This window comes from Eschrichtius robustus, chromosome 3 (genome assembly GCF_028021215.1).
Source record: "Eschrichtius robustus isolate mEscRob2 chromosome 3, mEscRob2.pri, whole genome shotgun sequence".
Classification (NCBI taxonomy): domain Eukaryota; kingdom Metazoa; phylum Chordata; class Mammalia; order Artiodactyla; family Eschrichtiidae; genus Eschrichtius; species Eschrichtius robustus.
The window spans coordinates 51,337,428-51,351,122 of record NC_090826.1 but is presented as its reverse complement, the minus strand read 5'-3'; the positions used below and the strand labels follow the sequence as shown (position 1 = coordinate 51,351,122).

General features: G+C 37.2%; 1 protein-coding gene across 1 annotated transcript in view; it reads left to right on the top strand.

Annotated features, from left to right (window-relative positions):
- The window catches only part of C3H1orf87 (chromosome 3 C1orf87 homolog), a 100,458-nt gene that overhangs the window by 20,498 nt on the left and 66,265 nt on the right, over positions 1–13,695 (top strand). The gene's annotated exons all lie outside the window — the stretch shown is intronic.

Here is a 13,695-nt window from a genome sequence, read left to right as displayed (position 1 = left end):
AAAGTTAGGTCAGAAACATAGACTCACACCAACACACACTTCTACTAATGGTAATTAACACATTTTGCATCAGATAGAATTAGAATCATTTTTTTTCATCTGAAAATGAATTTTAAGGTCATTTTGTATATTGCATCTTTGCTGACCACTAACTGAATTGGTCAACCTATTCTATCTGTGACTAACTCAGCGATAGTTATACAGTGATGTCACCGTACATGCAAGTTTGGGGTGTGCTGGAGGGGGAGAGTTCGTCTGCTTTAATATTACAGGAAAAGATCATTTATATTCCAAATCCAATGAAATATGTCTAGATATCAAAAAATTATCAGCCCTAAACTATCTTGATATAAATATATTATCACTGCACTCTGTTAAGGATCAACCAAACAATCCACAACAAACTAACTTGGTAATGATGAATCTAAATGATTATTAATTTGTAATTAAAAAGCAAGAGTAGCAGCAATTGAAAACTAGACCCAAATCAAGACAAACTAATGATTCATTGGTAACAAGTACCGTTTCCAAAAATTGCTGAAATTGCAATTAAACAGACATATAGAGTTTTGCAGTACTGCCAAGCATGAAGTAACAGCCAGATATTTTAGTAGAATACTGAATTAGAGTCTGCAGTAAACTCTAACATAACTATTTTTAGTTTATAATTTTAATAGCCCTTACTAAATCACTCAGATGCTCGCTAGTTTCCAGTCATGAGAATATAAAATCCTGTGGATTTGGGATCTTTTGCTCATGAGAACTCTGCAAAGATTAAACTTTGGAGTGGTTACCAGTCCACCAATGGACCTCAGACCATGTTCTGCAAGGTCTCAAACACTGAGGACTTCTCTTTTTCCTTCCTAAAATTTTTATTGATCCTTCTAATTATAAAATATTATATACTCATGTAGAAATTTTGTAAAATGGAAGAATATAAATAAGAAGAAATTAAAACTCAATCAAATAGTGGTATATTTCTTTCTCTTCTTTCTTCCATGCCTGGACACTGAATATGAACCATTATGTATATACTCTTTGTTATCCTGGTCTATTCACTTCATATCAAGAATTCTCCCCCAGCTTCAAAAAATTCATCCTAAGCATCATGTTTAGTGTCTCTATGAGAGTCATAATCAGAACTAACACTTATATAGCATTTACTATGTGCCAGGCACTATTCTAAGCTCTTTACATATATTAACTAACTTACTACTCCCCAAGCATCCAATGAGGTAGGAACTCTTATTATCTTCAGATCATAGATGAAGGAACTGAAAAACAAAGAGGTCAAGTGCCTTGTCCAGGTCATAAGGCTGAGAAGTGGCAGAGCCACAGTTGAGGCCCAGGTTCTAGGTCCTTAATCCCCAAACTGTATTCATTCTTTTATATGGATATAACATGGCTCATTTAACTAATCCCTTATTGATGGGCATTTAAGTCACTTCTAGTTTTTCTCTTATAAATGAAATTTTGTTTCTTGGCACTCTCCCTATCACATCAAGCTACCCATTTGGGGTAGAGTTTCTGGATTAGCCATTGTAAAAGGCAGAATGTTCATTGGGTAGGCTGTTCTTGGACCTCCACAATCTGGATTCTTTGCTAGCTCTGTAGTGCCAGAGGGAGATGATTTGTCCCTCCTCTCCCAGGATTCAAGGAGGTTTCTGATGGGAGGCTCCGCAGGGCTAACACCCAGCCACCAAACACAGCAATACCTCATAGGAAGTGGGGGTCTAATTGGTTCTGTCTGCCAAGTGTATGGTCCTGGGTGGCCAGGTGCCAGCCACAGTTGCCTGGTACAGAGACCCTCATTACCACCTTGACTAAGTGGTAAAGGGAATCCTGCCACGGTGATAGAAGTAAACCAATCAGAACTCCTTCTAGATCCTTATTCCTCATACACAGATGAAAATAAGCCTTCCTGCCTGGGATGTAACAGGCAATCTGGACCAGCTGAATTTGCTCTAAAAGAAAAGTAGCTGATAGAGACTTGAGCCAACATGTGTGAGGACAGGCAAGTATGAAACTCTGTTCTAAATTACAGATAAATTTGAAGAGTATAGTTAGTAGGAGGTAAGTAAAGCTGAAAATGTTAAGAGAATCCATAGTTTCATGTATCCAAGAACAGTAAGATAGCTTAGAAATCAACAAATACAAACTTTCATTTCACAAATGAAGAATAAGAGGCCCAGAGAGCTTAAATGGTGGTTCAAGGTCTCACAGTTAGAGCCTGGCTCTTCTCACTGCCAGCCCTAGGACCTTTTGTCTCTAAATTCTCTCCTTCCATGTCTCTGAAAGTACATATATGCTGTTTACACTGTTTCTCAGAAGCATCAGCTCTGCTTTCTCTCAAAAAATAAAAAAAGAATGTATGACTAGAAACAGACTCAGTAGCACAGTTTCAAAAATAAAATTAAAGTGTGCTTTTTGCATCTGGCAGCATGAAAATGAAAGTGTTAGTGCTTTAATTTTAATAATTATCACAGTTAATTGGTAGTATGTTCTTTTCAAAGTCCTTTTGCATGTTTTATCTTGTTTGTTCTCCACAACAGCCGCTGAGGTAGGTAGAGACACATGATGTTATCCTCATTTTATAGATGAATAGACAGATGTCAGGGACATTTCCACTTGACTGTGCATTGGCAGCTGAGATTCAACAAGTTCAAAGCCAAACCTTTGATCCTGCTCTTCTTCCTGTGGTCTGTGTCTCACAGAAAGGTCCCACAACTCTCCCAGTTGCATAAGCAAGAAATCCGGGCATGCTTTCCTCCTCTCCATCCCTAACTCTGATATCTAACTAATCACTGAGCCCTTTAAATTCCATCTTTTTTATGTCTCTCAGTGTCCTCTTACTTCTGTTTCCTCTGCCATCATCCTAGTCAGACCACCATTACACATCAGTAGGAAGATTTTAATTATCTTAAAACAGGACTTATTTTTCTATGCTTTCTTCTCTTTATTGGTCAGCTGTGGTAATAATAATGCTGTGGGACAAGCAAGCCCAATACTCAGTGGTTTATAACAATAATCATTTTTGTTCACATCACATATGTGAGTAAGACAGCTTTTACTTATTCCAGTAGGACTTTCGAGGCTTGGCTCCAGACTACAGATTTGGTTCAGGTCTGCTCTGTTTTTCTTATTGTTCTGAATCCAATGGGCTCCTCAAGGCAAGCTCTTCTCATAGTAATGGAAACATTTCAAGAGGACAAACACAACTGCATTACTCAACCACAAGTACATTTTAAGTCTTTGCTTATGTTATATCCACTAACATCCCACTGGCCAAAGCAAGCCACATGGCAAAGCACAACACCAATGGGGCAGGGATATATATATGCTACCTCTTTTAGGAGGAATTTCAAAACCACTGATCAAGTGTAGCCCCTACTTAAAACACTTGAACACCATTGTTTAATTGTCACTGCCCTAGTAGAAACTTCAAACTCCTTGACTTACTGCACCAACTCAACTCTGTTCACTGCTTACTTCCCTTCTATCCCCACCTTTCACTAAACTGAACTTCTATGTCCCAAATAGAGTTCTGCTTCTTTTTATCTCCTATCCTTTGACCATGCAATTACTTTTATGCGAAATTTTCTTCCCTCCTTCTTTATTTAACTCCTAATTACATCGGGGTCTCAACACAGATATCAGGTCTATCAAGAAACATCATTGTCTCACCACCAAAACTGCCTTTTCTGAGGTACATCTACATCTATCTGTGCATACCCTTATGGCAGATGTTGTTATACTGTTAAAATAGTTTGTTTCCATGTCTATCTCCTTCCATGAGTCTGTAAATTCCTTGAGAATATTCATTTTTGTTTCCAAAATGCGTCTCTCTATATATTAACCCAAAGCCAACATATTATTTAATGGAGAAACACTACAGGCTTTCACATTAGAGTCAGGAGAAGTCAAAGTACCCAATATCCCTGCTTGTTTTTAATATTCTGTTGGAGGTAATAGCTAATATAATTAAACAAGAGAAAGCAATCACAGGCATAATATTAAAAAGGAGGAAGATCTCTTTTCAGATGGTAAGATTATATATATAAACTCCCACAATTTCTAATGAAGAAACTATTAAAACAGTAAGAGGGACTTCCCTGATGGCCCAATAGTTAAGAATCTGCCCGCCAATGCAGGGACACGGGTTTGATCCCCGGTCCGGGAAGATCCCACATGCCATGGAGCAACTAAGCCTGTGCACCACAACTACTGAGCCTGCGCTCTAGAGCCCGTGAGCCACAACTACTGAAGCCCACGTGCCTAGAGCTCATGCTCTGCAACAAGAGAAGCCACCGCGATGAGAAGCCCTTGCACCGCAACGAAGAGTAGCCCCCGCTCGCTGCAACTAGAGAAAGCCCACACGCAGCAACAAAGACCCAACGCAGCCAAAAATAAATAAATAAATAAATAAATAAATTTATTTAAAAAAAAGGACAGTAAGAGAATTTGGCAAAATAGAGTTATAGCATTAATATCCACAAATCAATGGCTTTCATATATATATATATATATACACACACACACACACACACATACGTGCGTACAAAAACTAGTTAGAAAATAAAATGGAAAACACCATTTACAATAGCAAATAGATACTTAACTAAATTAACTAAATAAATAAATCAAATACATAGGTATAAACTGAACAAGAAATAATGTCCAAACATTTATGAGGAAAAATATAAAATACTCCTGAAAAACATGAGTATATTTGCATGATGGAAAGGCATGCTATTATATTCTTGTACAGAAAAAATTAACATCATCAATTTCTATCAAAATCCCAATGACCTTTTTTGTATAAACATAAAAACTCATCCTAAAATTCATATGGAATCTCAAGGGACCTTGAATATCCAAAACAATCTTGAAAAAGAACAAAGCTGGAGGACTTATACTTTCTGATTTCAAAACTAACTGCAAAGATACAATAATCAAAATGGTATAGTACTGGCATAAAGACAGACATATGGACCAATGGAATAGAATAGAGAGTCCAAAAATACACCTTCATATATATGCTGAAATGATTTTTTTTTTTTAGATTTATTTATTTATTTATTTATTTTTGGCTGCGTTGGGTCTTCGTTGCTGTGTGTGGGCTTTCTCTAGCTGCGGAGAGTGGAGGCTACTCTTCGTTGTGGTGCACGGGCTTCTCATTGTGGTGGCTTCTCTTGTTGCAGAGCATGGGCCCTAGGGTGTGCGGGCTTTAGTAGTTGTGGCACACGGATTCAGTAGTTGTGGCTCACAGGCTCTAGAGCGCAGGCTCAGTAGCTGTGGCTCACGGGCTTAGTTGCTCCGTGGCATGTGGGATTTTCCCCGACCAGGGCTCGAACCCATGTCTCCTGCATTGGCAGGCAGGTTCTTAACCACTGTGCCACCAGGGAAGCCTGAAATGATTTTTTGACAAGGATGCCAAGATGATTCAATTGGAAAAAGACAGTTTTTTCAACAAATGGTACTGGGAAAACTGGATATCTGCATACAAAAGTATGATCACCATATACAAAAATTAACTCAAAATTAATCTATGACTTAAATATAAGATATAAGCCTATAAAACTCTTAAAAGGAAAAATAGGGAAAAACCTTCACATTAGATCTGGCAATGATTTCTTGGATCTGACCCCAAAGGCACAGGCACCAGAATAAAAAACTGACAAACTGGATTTCATGAAAATTTTAAAATGTTGTGCATCAAAAGACACTATCAAGAGAGTAGAAAGGCAGCCCACAGAATGGGAGAAAATATGTGCAAAACATATATCTGATAAGGGGATTAATGTCCAGAATATATAGAGAACTCCTAAAGCTCAACAACGAAAAAAACAACCTGATTCAAAAATGGGTAAAGGCCTCGCATAGACATTTCTCCAAAGAAGATACACAATGACCAATAAGCACATGAAAAGATATTCAACATCACTATCACATTAGCGAAATGCAAATCAAAACTATAATGAGGTACCACCTCATACACATTAGGATAGCTACTAGTAAAAAAAAAAAGAAAGGAAAAAAAAACAGAAAATAACAAATGTTTGCAAGGATGTAGAGAAATTGGAACCCTTGTGCACTATTGGTGAGAATGTAATATGGTACAGCCGCTGTACAGCAGTTTCTCAAAAAGTTAAAAATAGAGTTACCGTTAGGTCCAGCTAGTCCACTTCTGGTAATACACAAAAGAGTTGAAAGGAAGGTCTCAAGGAGATATTTGTACAGCCATGTTCATAGCAGCATTATTCACAATAGCTAAAATGGAGAAGAAACCCAAATGTCCATCAACAGATGAATGGATAAGCAAAATGTGTATGCCTACAATGGAATATTATTCAGCCTTAAAAATGTAGGAAAGTCTGATACAGGCTACAACACAGATAATTTTCACATTTGCTAAGTGAAATAAGCCTGTTACAAAAAGGCAAATACTGTATGGTTTACTTATGCAAGATACTCAGAGTAGTCAAATAATAGAGACAGAAAGTAGAATGGTGGTGCCAGGGCCTGAGGGGAGGAGGGAATAGGCAGTTGTTTAATAAGTATAGAGTTTCAGTTTTGTATGATGAAAAGAGTTCTGTGGATGCATGGTGGTGATGGTTGCACAATAATATGAGTAGACTTAATACTACTGAACTGCGCACTTAAAAATGGTGAAGATAATGAATTTTATGTAATGTGTATTTTACCACAATTCTGAAGAATGGGAAAAAACATGAACGAAATCAAGATGTCAATCCTCCCTGAGGTAATTTATAAACTTAATGTGATTCCAGTAAAAATAGTATCAGATTTTTGTTTTGTAAATAGTCAAATTGGTTATAAAGTTAATTTGAAATAATAAACAAGCAAGAATAGTCAGTAAAACCCTGAATAGAAAAGCAGTGGGTACATGGCTAGCATTACCAGATATAAAATGTAAAATCTCTGTCTCTAAAATAGTGTTATTTTGGCACATAAATAGATGAGACTAATAGAATTGAAAAAAAAAGTGAAGAAATAGACCCAATGGCATATTGCAATTTTGTGTATAATAAAGATGACATCACAAATTAGTAGGGAAAAATATACTTTTTAATAAGCAATATAGGATTATCTAGCCACAGAGAAAATTTTAAATCATGTATATTCTTCACATATTATACATGTAATGATGTATACCAGGATGAATTCCAAATGGATCAGGGAATTAATATACAAAATAACTGCAGGGGCTTCCCTGGTGGCGCAGTGGTTGAGAATCTGCCTGCCAATGCAGGGGACACGGGTTCGAGCCCTGGTCTGGGAAGATTCCACATGCCGCAGAGCAACTAGGCCCGTGAGCCACAATTACTGAGCCTGCGCGTCTGGAGCCTGTGCTCCGCAACGGGAGACGCCGCGATAGTGAGAGGCCCACGCACCGCGATGAAGAGTGGCCCCCGCTTGCCACAACTAGAGAAAGCCCTCGCGCAGAAACGAAGACCCAACACAGCCGAAAATAAATAAATAAATGGATCATCACGTTTAAAAAAAAAAAAAAAAACCACCTTGAGATATAATTTCTCACCTATTACACTGGCAAAAGTCCAGAAAATTGACAACATACTTTGTTAGAAGGTAGAGGAAATTTAAAATGGAACAACCACTTTGGAAGGAAATTAGGCAATAATCAGCAAAACTACTTATGTATGAATTTTTTGACGTGAAAATCTCACTTTCAGAAATCTATCCCAAAGGTATACTGGAAATATGTTTAACAATTTATGTAGAAGGTATTCATTGCAGCATTACTTATTATATCAAAAACTGTAAACAACCTAAATTTCCATCAACAAGGGACAGGTTGAAAATACTAAGGTACATCCATACATGGAGTATTATAAAAACTTTAATAAAATTGTAGAAAGTAATGAAGAATATCACTATACATATGAATCATATATATACACACATATACATATATATAATTGTATGTATATATCATTGTATGGAATAATATAGCTAGATATACTATTAATTAAACAAAAGCAAAGTGAAGAAAAGTATGTAGATTATGCATCTAAATATCTATTATTGCTTATGTTTTTAAAAATGAAGGAATTAATAAAAACTTTTTTTTTTTAAATGGTTACCTATTGGGACTAGAGGGAATATAATGGAGGGATCGAGAATAGAAACCACAAATCTCTGACTAAATCTTGTTCTGTAGATTTGGCTTTGGAACTATTTAAATATTTCACATAAATATAAAACTAACTTAAATGTTTAAAAAATTCAAGCCCTAAAAATTGAAAACAAAATAAAGTAAGTCTGTTTTAGTTATCTATTGCTGCATAACAAATTGTCTGAAAAGGTGACCAGTTAAACCAATAACCATATATTATCTCTCACTGTTTCTGAGGGACAAGAATCCAGGAATGGCTTAGATGAGTAGTTCTCGCTCAAGGTTTCCCATGAAATTTCATGCCAAATGTCAGCAGGAATGCAGTCACCTGAAGGCTTACCCAGGGCTAGAAGATCCACTTCTAGGCCCCTTTGAGTGGCTATTGACAGAGGCCTCAGTTACTTGCTGGCTGTGGCCAGAGATATTGTCTCTTTTTCAATTTGGGCCTCTCCATAGGGCTGCTTGTGACATGGTATCTGGCTTCCCCAAGATAAGTTATCCCAGAAAAAGAGAGAGAGAGAGAGAGAGCGTGTGTGTGCACAACCAAAACTGAAGCCCCAATGTCTTTTTAATAACCTAATCTCAGAAGTGGCATACCATCACTTGTACAGTGTTCTTCCATTGGTTATCCAGACTAATTCTAATTAAGTGTGGAGGGGAAGGCCTGCACAAGAACATGAGTACTAGGAGGCAGGGATCACTGGGGCCGCCTTGGAGACTAGCTACCACATGAACCTATGTATTAATTGACAGCAAAACCAAAGAGCGTGGAACTATTGTAAATAACTTTAAAACATAATGACTTCACTGTATGTCTCTAGTGGGGTATATACTCTAAGGAAAATTTTTTTGAAAAAATACCTTTAAAGGTTTTCAGTAACCATTATGTTGATATTGTTCTTCTGTATGTGTACTGGGGGATAAAGCAAATGAGACACTATCTTCGTGGTTTTGGGACTTGGAATTTCTAGTGTAGGAGAAATGAAATATAGCTATAATATTGATGAGACAATATAAAACTCCTATACTCCTACATCTGATTTGGAAATATCAGTATGAACTCTTTTTTTAAAAAAAAATACATTTCCTAGCCTTGTCCATTGAAAAATGTAGAAACAATCCCATATGAATGAGCACCCTACCACCTGCATTGTGTTCAGTAAATTCTAAAGGCTGATTCCAGCTTTGAGCCTGTAACATCTGCTTACCCCAAAAACAATGTAGATACCAAAGACCTTCCAAGACTTGTCAAGAAAAGACTCAGGATCTAACTTAAAATGGCTCCCACTAAAAAAAAAAAAAAATATGTTGCTCCCACTAGTCAAAGTGGGACATTTTGGATATCAATAAAAATAATAATTATAATAGATTTAAAGGCATTCAATATGTTTAAATCCATAAGTTTACAGTGATTTTTAAAAACAAAAACAAAAACAATTGGTCACCTCTGAAGAAAGCTAGGAGACAAACAATTTTTAAATTAGTGCATTAAAGAATCAAGCATTTATTCAATGTGCCTTTTCTCCACAAACTGTATCTTAGATAATGGTTGATAAGGGACAGTCTCTCTTTAGAGAAATATTACTACCAATAAATGAGAAGTAATAGTAGAGTGAGAATACCACTATTTTCTAAAATCCTAACGAAAAAAAAATGGACTAAAGCAATGATTATCAGTGCCTGTGAATAACACAAAAAGGAAGACAACCTGACAGCATTTGCTTCCATGGGAAAATATACCAACTATGAAACGATTGAACTTGACTGTGATCAAGATTCTAGATCTAACTGCTGTTTTACAGGAATTATATGGGCCAATTTGTTAAACAGCAACAAAATCCAGACGGTGGAAAACTTTACAGGGCAGACAACTCAGCTTCTTCAACAAATAAATTACAAGGGAAAAAATGTGAAAAGAAAGGTGGTGGGGGGGTAGGAAGAACTAGAAATTTTTATTTTTTTTTGGGCTGCACTGTATCTTCGCTGCTGCATGCGGGCTTTCTCTAGTTGCAGCGAGCAGAGGCTACTCTTCATTGTGGTGCACGGGCTCTAGGCTTCAGTAGTTGTGGTGCATGGGCTTAGTTGCTCCGCGGCATGTGGGATCTTCCCAGACCAGGGCTCAAACCCATGTCCCCTGCATTGGCAGGTAGATTCTTAACCACTGCGCCACCAGGGAAGCCCAGGAAGAACTAGAAATTTTAAAAGATGTAAGTGATATTAGCCAGTTGCAATATGTGGATATTATTTGGCTCCTGATTTGAATAAACAAACTAATAATACTATTTATCAGATAATTGGGGGATTTTGAACACTCACTAGGTAGTTGATGATATTAAGGAATTACTGTTAATAAGGAATTTTTTAGTGTAATAATGTCATTGTGGTTATGTTTAAAAAGAATCTTTATCCTTTGGTCAGTGGTTCACAAATTTTATTGTGCATTAGAATTACTGGAGTACTTGTTAAAACACAGATTTCTAGGCTCCCAACCCTAGAAATTCTCATTCAATGGGTCTAGGGTGGGTCTTGAGAATTCACATTTCTAACAAGTTTCAAGGTGATGCTGAGGCTTGTGACCCAAGGACCACACTGTAAAAATCACTGCTTTATAAATACATGCTAAAACAATGCAGATGAAATAATACACTGCCTGGGGTTCACGTCATCTCTGGTGGGGGGGTGATGTGGATATAAAGAAACAAGGTTTTCAGTTGATAACTGAAGCTTGGTGATGAGTTTATGGAGTTTCATCATACTATTCTCGCTACATGTGCCTATGTGTAAATTTTTCCATAATTAGAAGTTAAAATTTAAATAAAATATAAATTTTACAAAAATAAATAAGCCAAATGATTAACTCTAATATTTACTGTATTAATATGTTTAAAGTATATATTAAAATCATATATATATATATTAATTTGGAAATACTATTTTTTCAATTCTACATTTCTCAAAAACTATCAAATATTTTACATGCATCTTTCTCATGGTTGTACTTATTATCACTAGTGTCCTTTTTTGAGCCATTTAGCAGCCTTCTAGAATGCATCAAGACCTTGGCCTAAGTTATTTAAGAAATAGAACTTTTCAACTCTGCATTTAATGCTGTCTCTCTAAATTTTCACCCAAGTCACAGCTATCCATTGCCTAATATTAAGACAGTTTGTTGTGTTCACTTGTCTTGGTGCAGAGTATTCATGTCTTCTACAATATAACCACTTAAAAATAGTTTTATTTATAAGCCATCTCTTTAAAAGACTTGTTTACACTTCCAACACTTTCAAGTTCTAACGCCCAAGGACAGTTGCTGAATCTGTGTTAAATTTCTGTGCTTCATTTGTACCGATTCTTTGAGGTCAATATTACAAAACTAGCATCACTCAAAGTTATTTCAGGCTACTGTGTCATCCATTCCCAAGCAGTATTTTTTGATTCAAAGTAAAACAAATGAGAGAAAGCTGTAGTATCAGAGACTTTATAGGTACTCTGACAACTCCTGAAGTCAGAAACATAGTGATTCTTGATCAGAATTTCCCATTTTATCTTCTTTGACACTTTAGGAACACTCTTTGCTTTTGAAAAACAGCCCAGGATGATTTATATCAGTGAAAGGAGAAGCCTGAGGCCTGGCGTGCCCTTGGCCTGAACAAGACATCGTCATCATTCTGACACTGTCTTTCTTGGTTTCTTCTTCAAGTTCAGTGTTTTTCTTGACGCTGGGAGTCAGCAGGATACAAGAGAGTTCTGGCCTTCATAGGGTTCTAAAGAAGCATTTATCAACACATCATTCTCATGGAGTCAAGGTGTTCTTTAGTCCCCTTTATTCCCATTTATACACCAAATTTATTGAGTGCCTTTATCTTTGACACAAGAGATACAGGTGAACAAGGCAGGTATGATTGCTGACCGCCCCTCATAGATCTTTTGGAAGGAGATACACAAAAAATAGCAAACAAATTCATAATATAGTTGTACAATATGCAAAATATTTAAAATACATTATGGCATTCATTCTTCACAGCATTCCTGGGAGCACAATATATTTTCCCCTTTCCATAGGCAAGGCCATAAAATTTAGTCTGTAATGTCTAGGCCAAAAGATCTATGAGGGGCAGTCAGCAATCATACCTGTCTTGTTCACCTGTATCTCTAGTGCCAAAGATAAAGGCACTCAATAAATTTGGTGTATAAATGGGAGTAAAGGGACTAAAGAACACCTTGACTCGATGAGAATGATAAGTGTTGATAAATGCATCTTTAGAGTACTATAATATAGAAGTGTATCAATTCTTAGAGGCAGAAAATATTTATATGTACCTGAAAATATAAATATTTTATATTACAAGTAATTTATAAAGAAACGTATTGTTCTGAGAACACTATGTCTGAAATACCTAACTAAATACCTTGCAGAATGAAACTGTTCTGTGGACGGACTGTGGAATCGTTCTCATCCCAGAGGAAAGGTGAAAAGCAGGGTCCAAATCTTTTTTTTTTTTTTTTTTTAAGTATTTAGTTATTTATTTATTTATGGCTGTGTTGGGCCTTCGTTTCTGTGCGAGGGCTTTCTCTAGTTGCGGCAAGCAGGGGCCACTCTTCATCGCGGTGCGCGGGCCTCTCACTATCGCGGACTCTCTTGTTGCGGACCACAGGCTCCAGACGCGCAGGCTCAGTAGTTGTGGCTCACGGGCCCAGTTGCTCTGCGGCATGTGAGATCTTCCCAGACCAGGGCTCAAACCCATGTCCCCTGCATTGGCAGGCAGATTCTCAACCACTGCGCCACCAGGGAAGCCCAGGGCCCAAATCTTATCTGCACAATTTACTAGGGAGTAAATTTTGGGCAAGTCTAGCCTAGTCCTAGATCTACTAAAAACATTACCATGACTCCCCACTGCCCTCAGGATAAAGCACAGATACTAACAAGAGTTAAGGCTATTCACCTCCTTTCTCCTGCCTCCCTCTCCAGCCTTGCCTTTTGTCTTTCCAAAAACTTAAGTGATGCTCTGAGAACATCCATTACTCTCTTTTAGGCACGTGTGTGCACCTTTGAGGTTTTCTACATCCAGTTTCCTTTTCCTGTACTCTTCCTTCTTCTCTTCTCCTCTTTATTCCCCTTTATTCCCATTCCGTCTATCACGGAAGTCTCCACTCCTTAGCCTATCCAAATCTAGCTCATATTTCAAGCCTAGACTTAAATGTCATTGCTTCCAGACCTGGACCACCAAGTCCAGGTTAGATGGACCCATGGGCTGTTCTAATAGTGTCCCTTACCATCCCATGGTGTACTATCACAGTCGCTTGCCATGCCTCTCATCATCTGTAAGCTCTGTGAGAGCAGAGGCCATATCTGTTTTATTCACTGTAGGGCCTATCACAGTGCCTGGCCTAGCCTAGGCAAGCCATAAATATTTCTTAAATGAAGGAATACAGTTACTTAACTTCTGTAAGCCTCAGCATTCCAAATATAAAAAGGTACAAGTACTACCTACCTTATAGGGTTGTTGTACGGATTAAATTGAATGATATAAACAAAG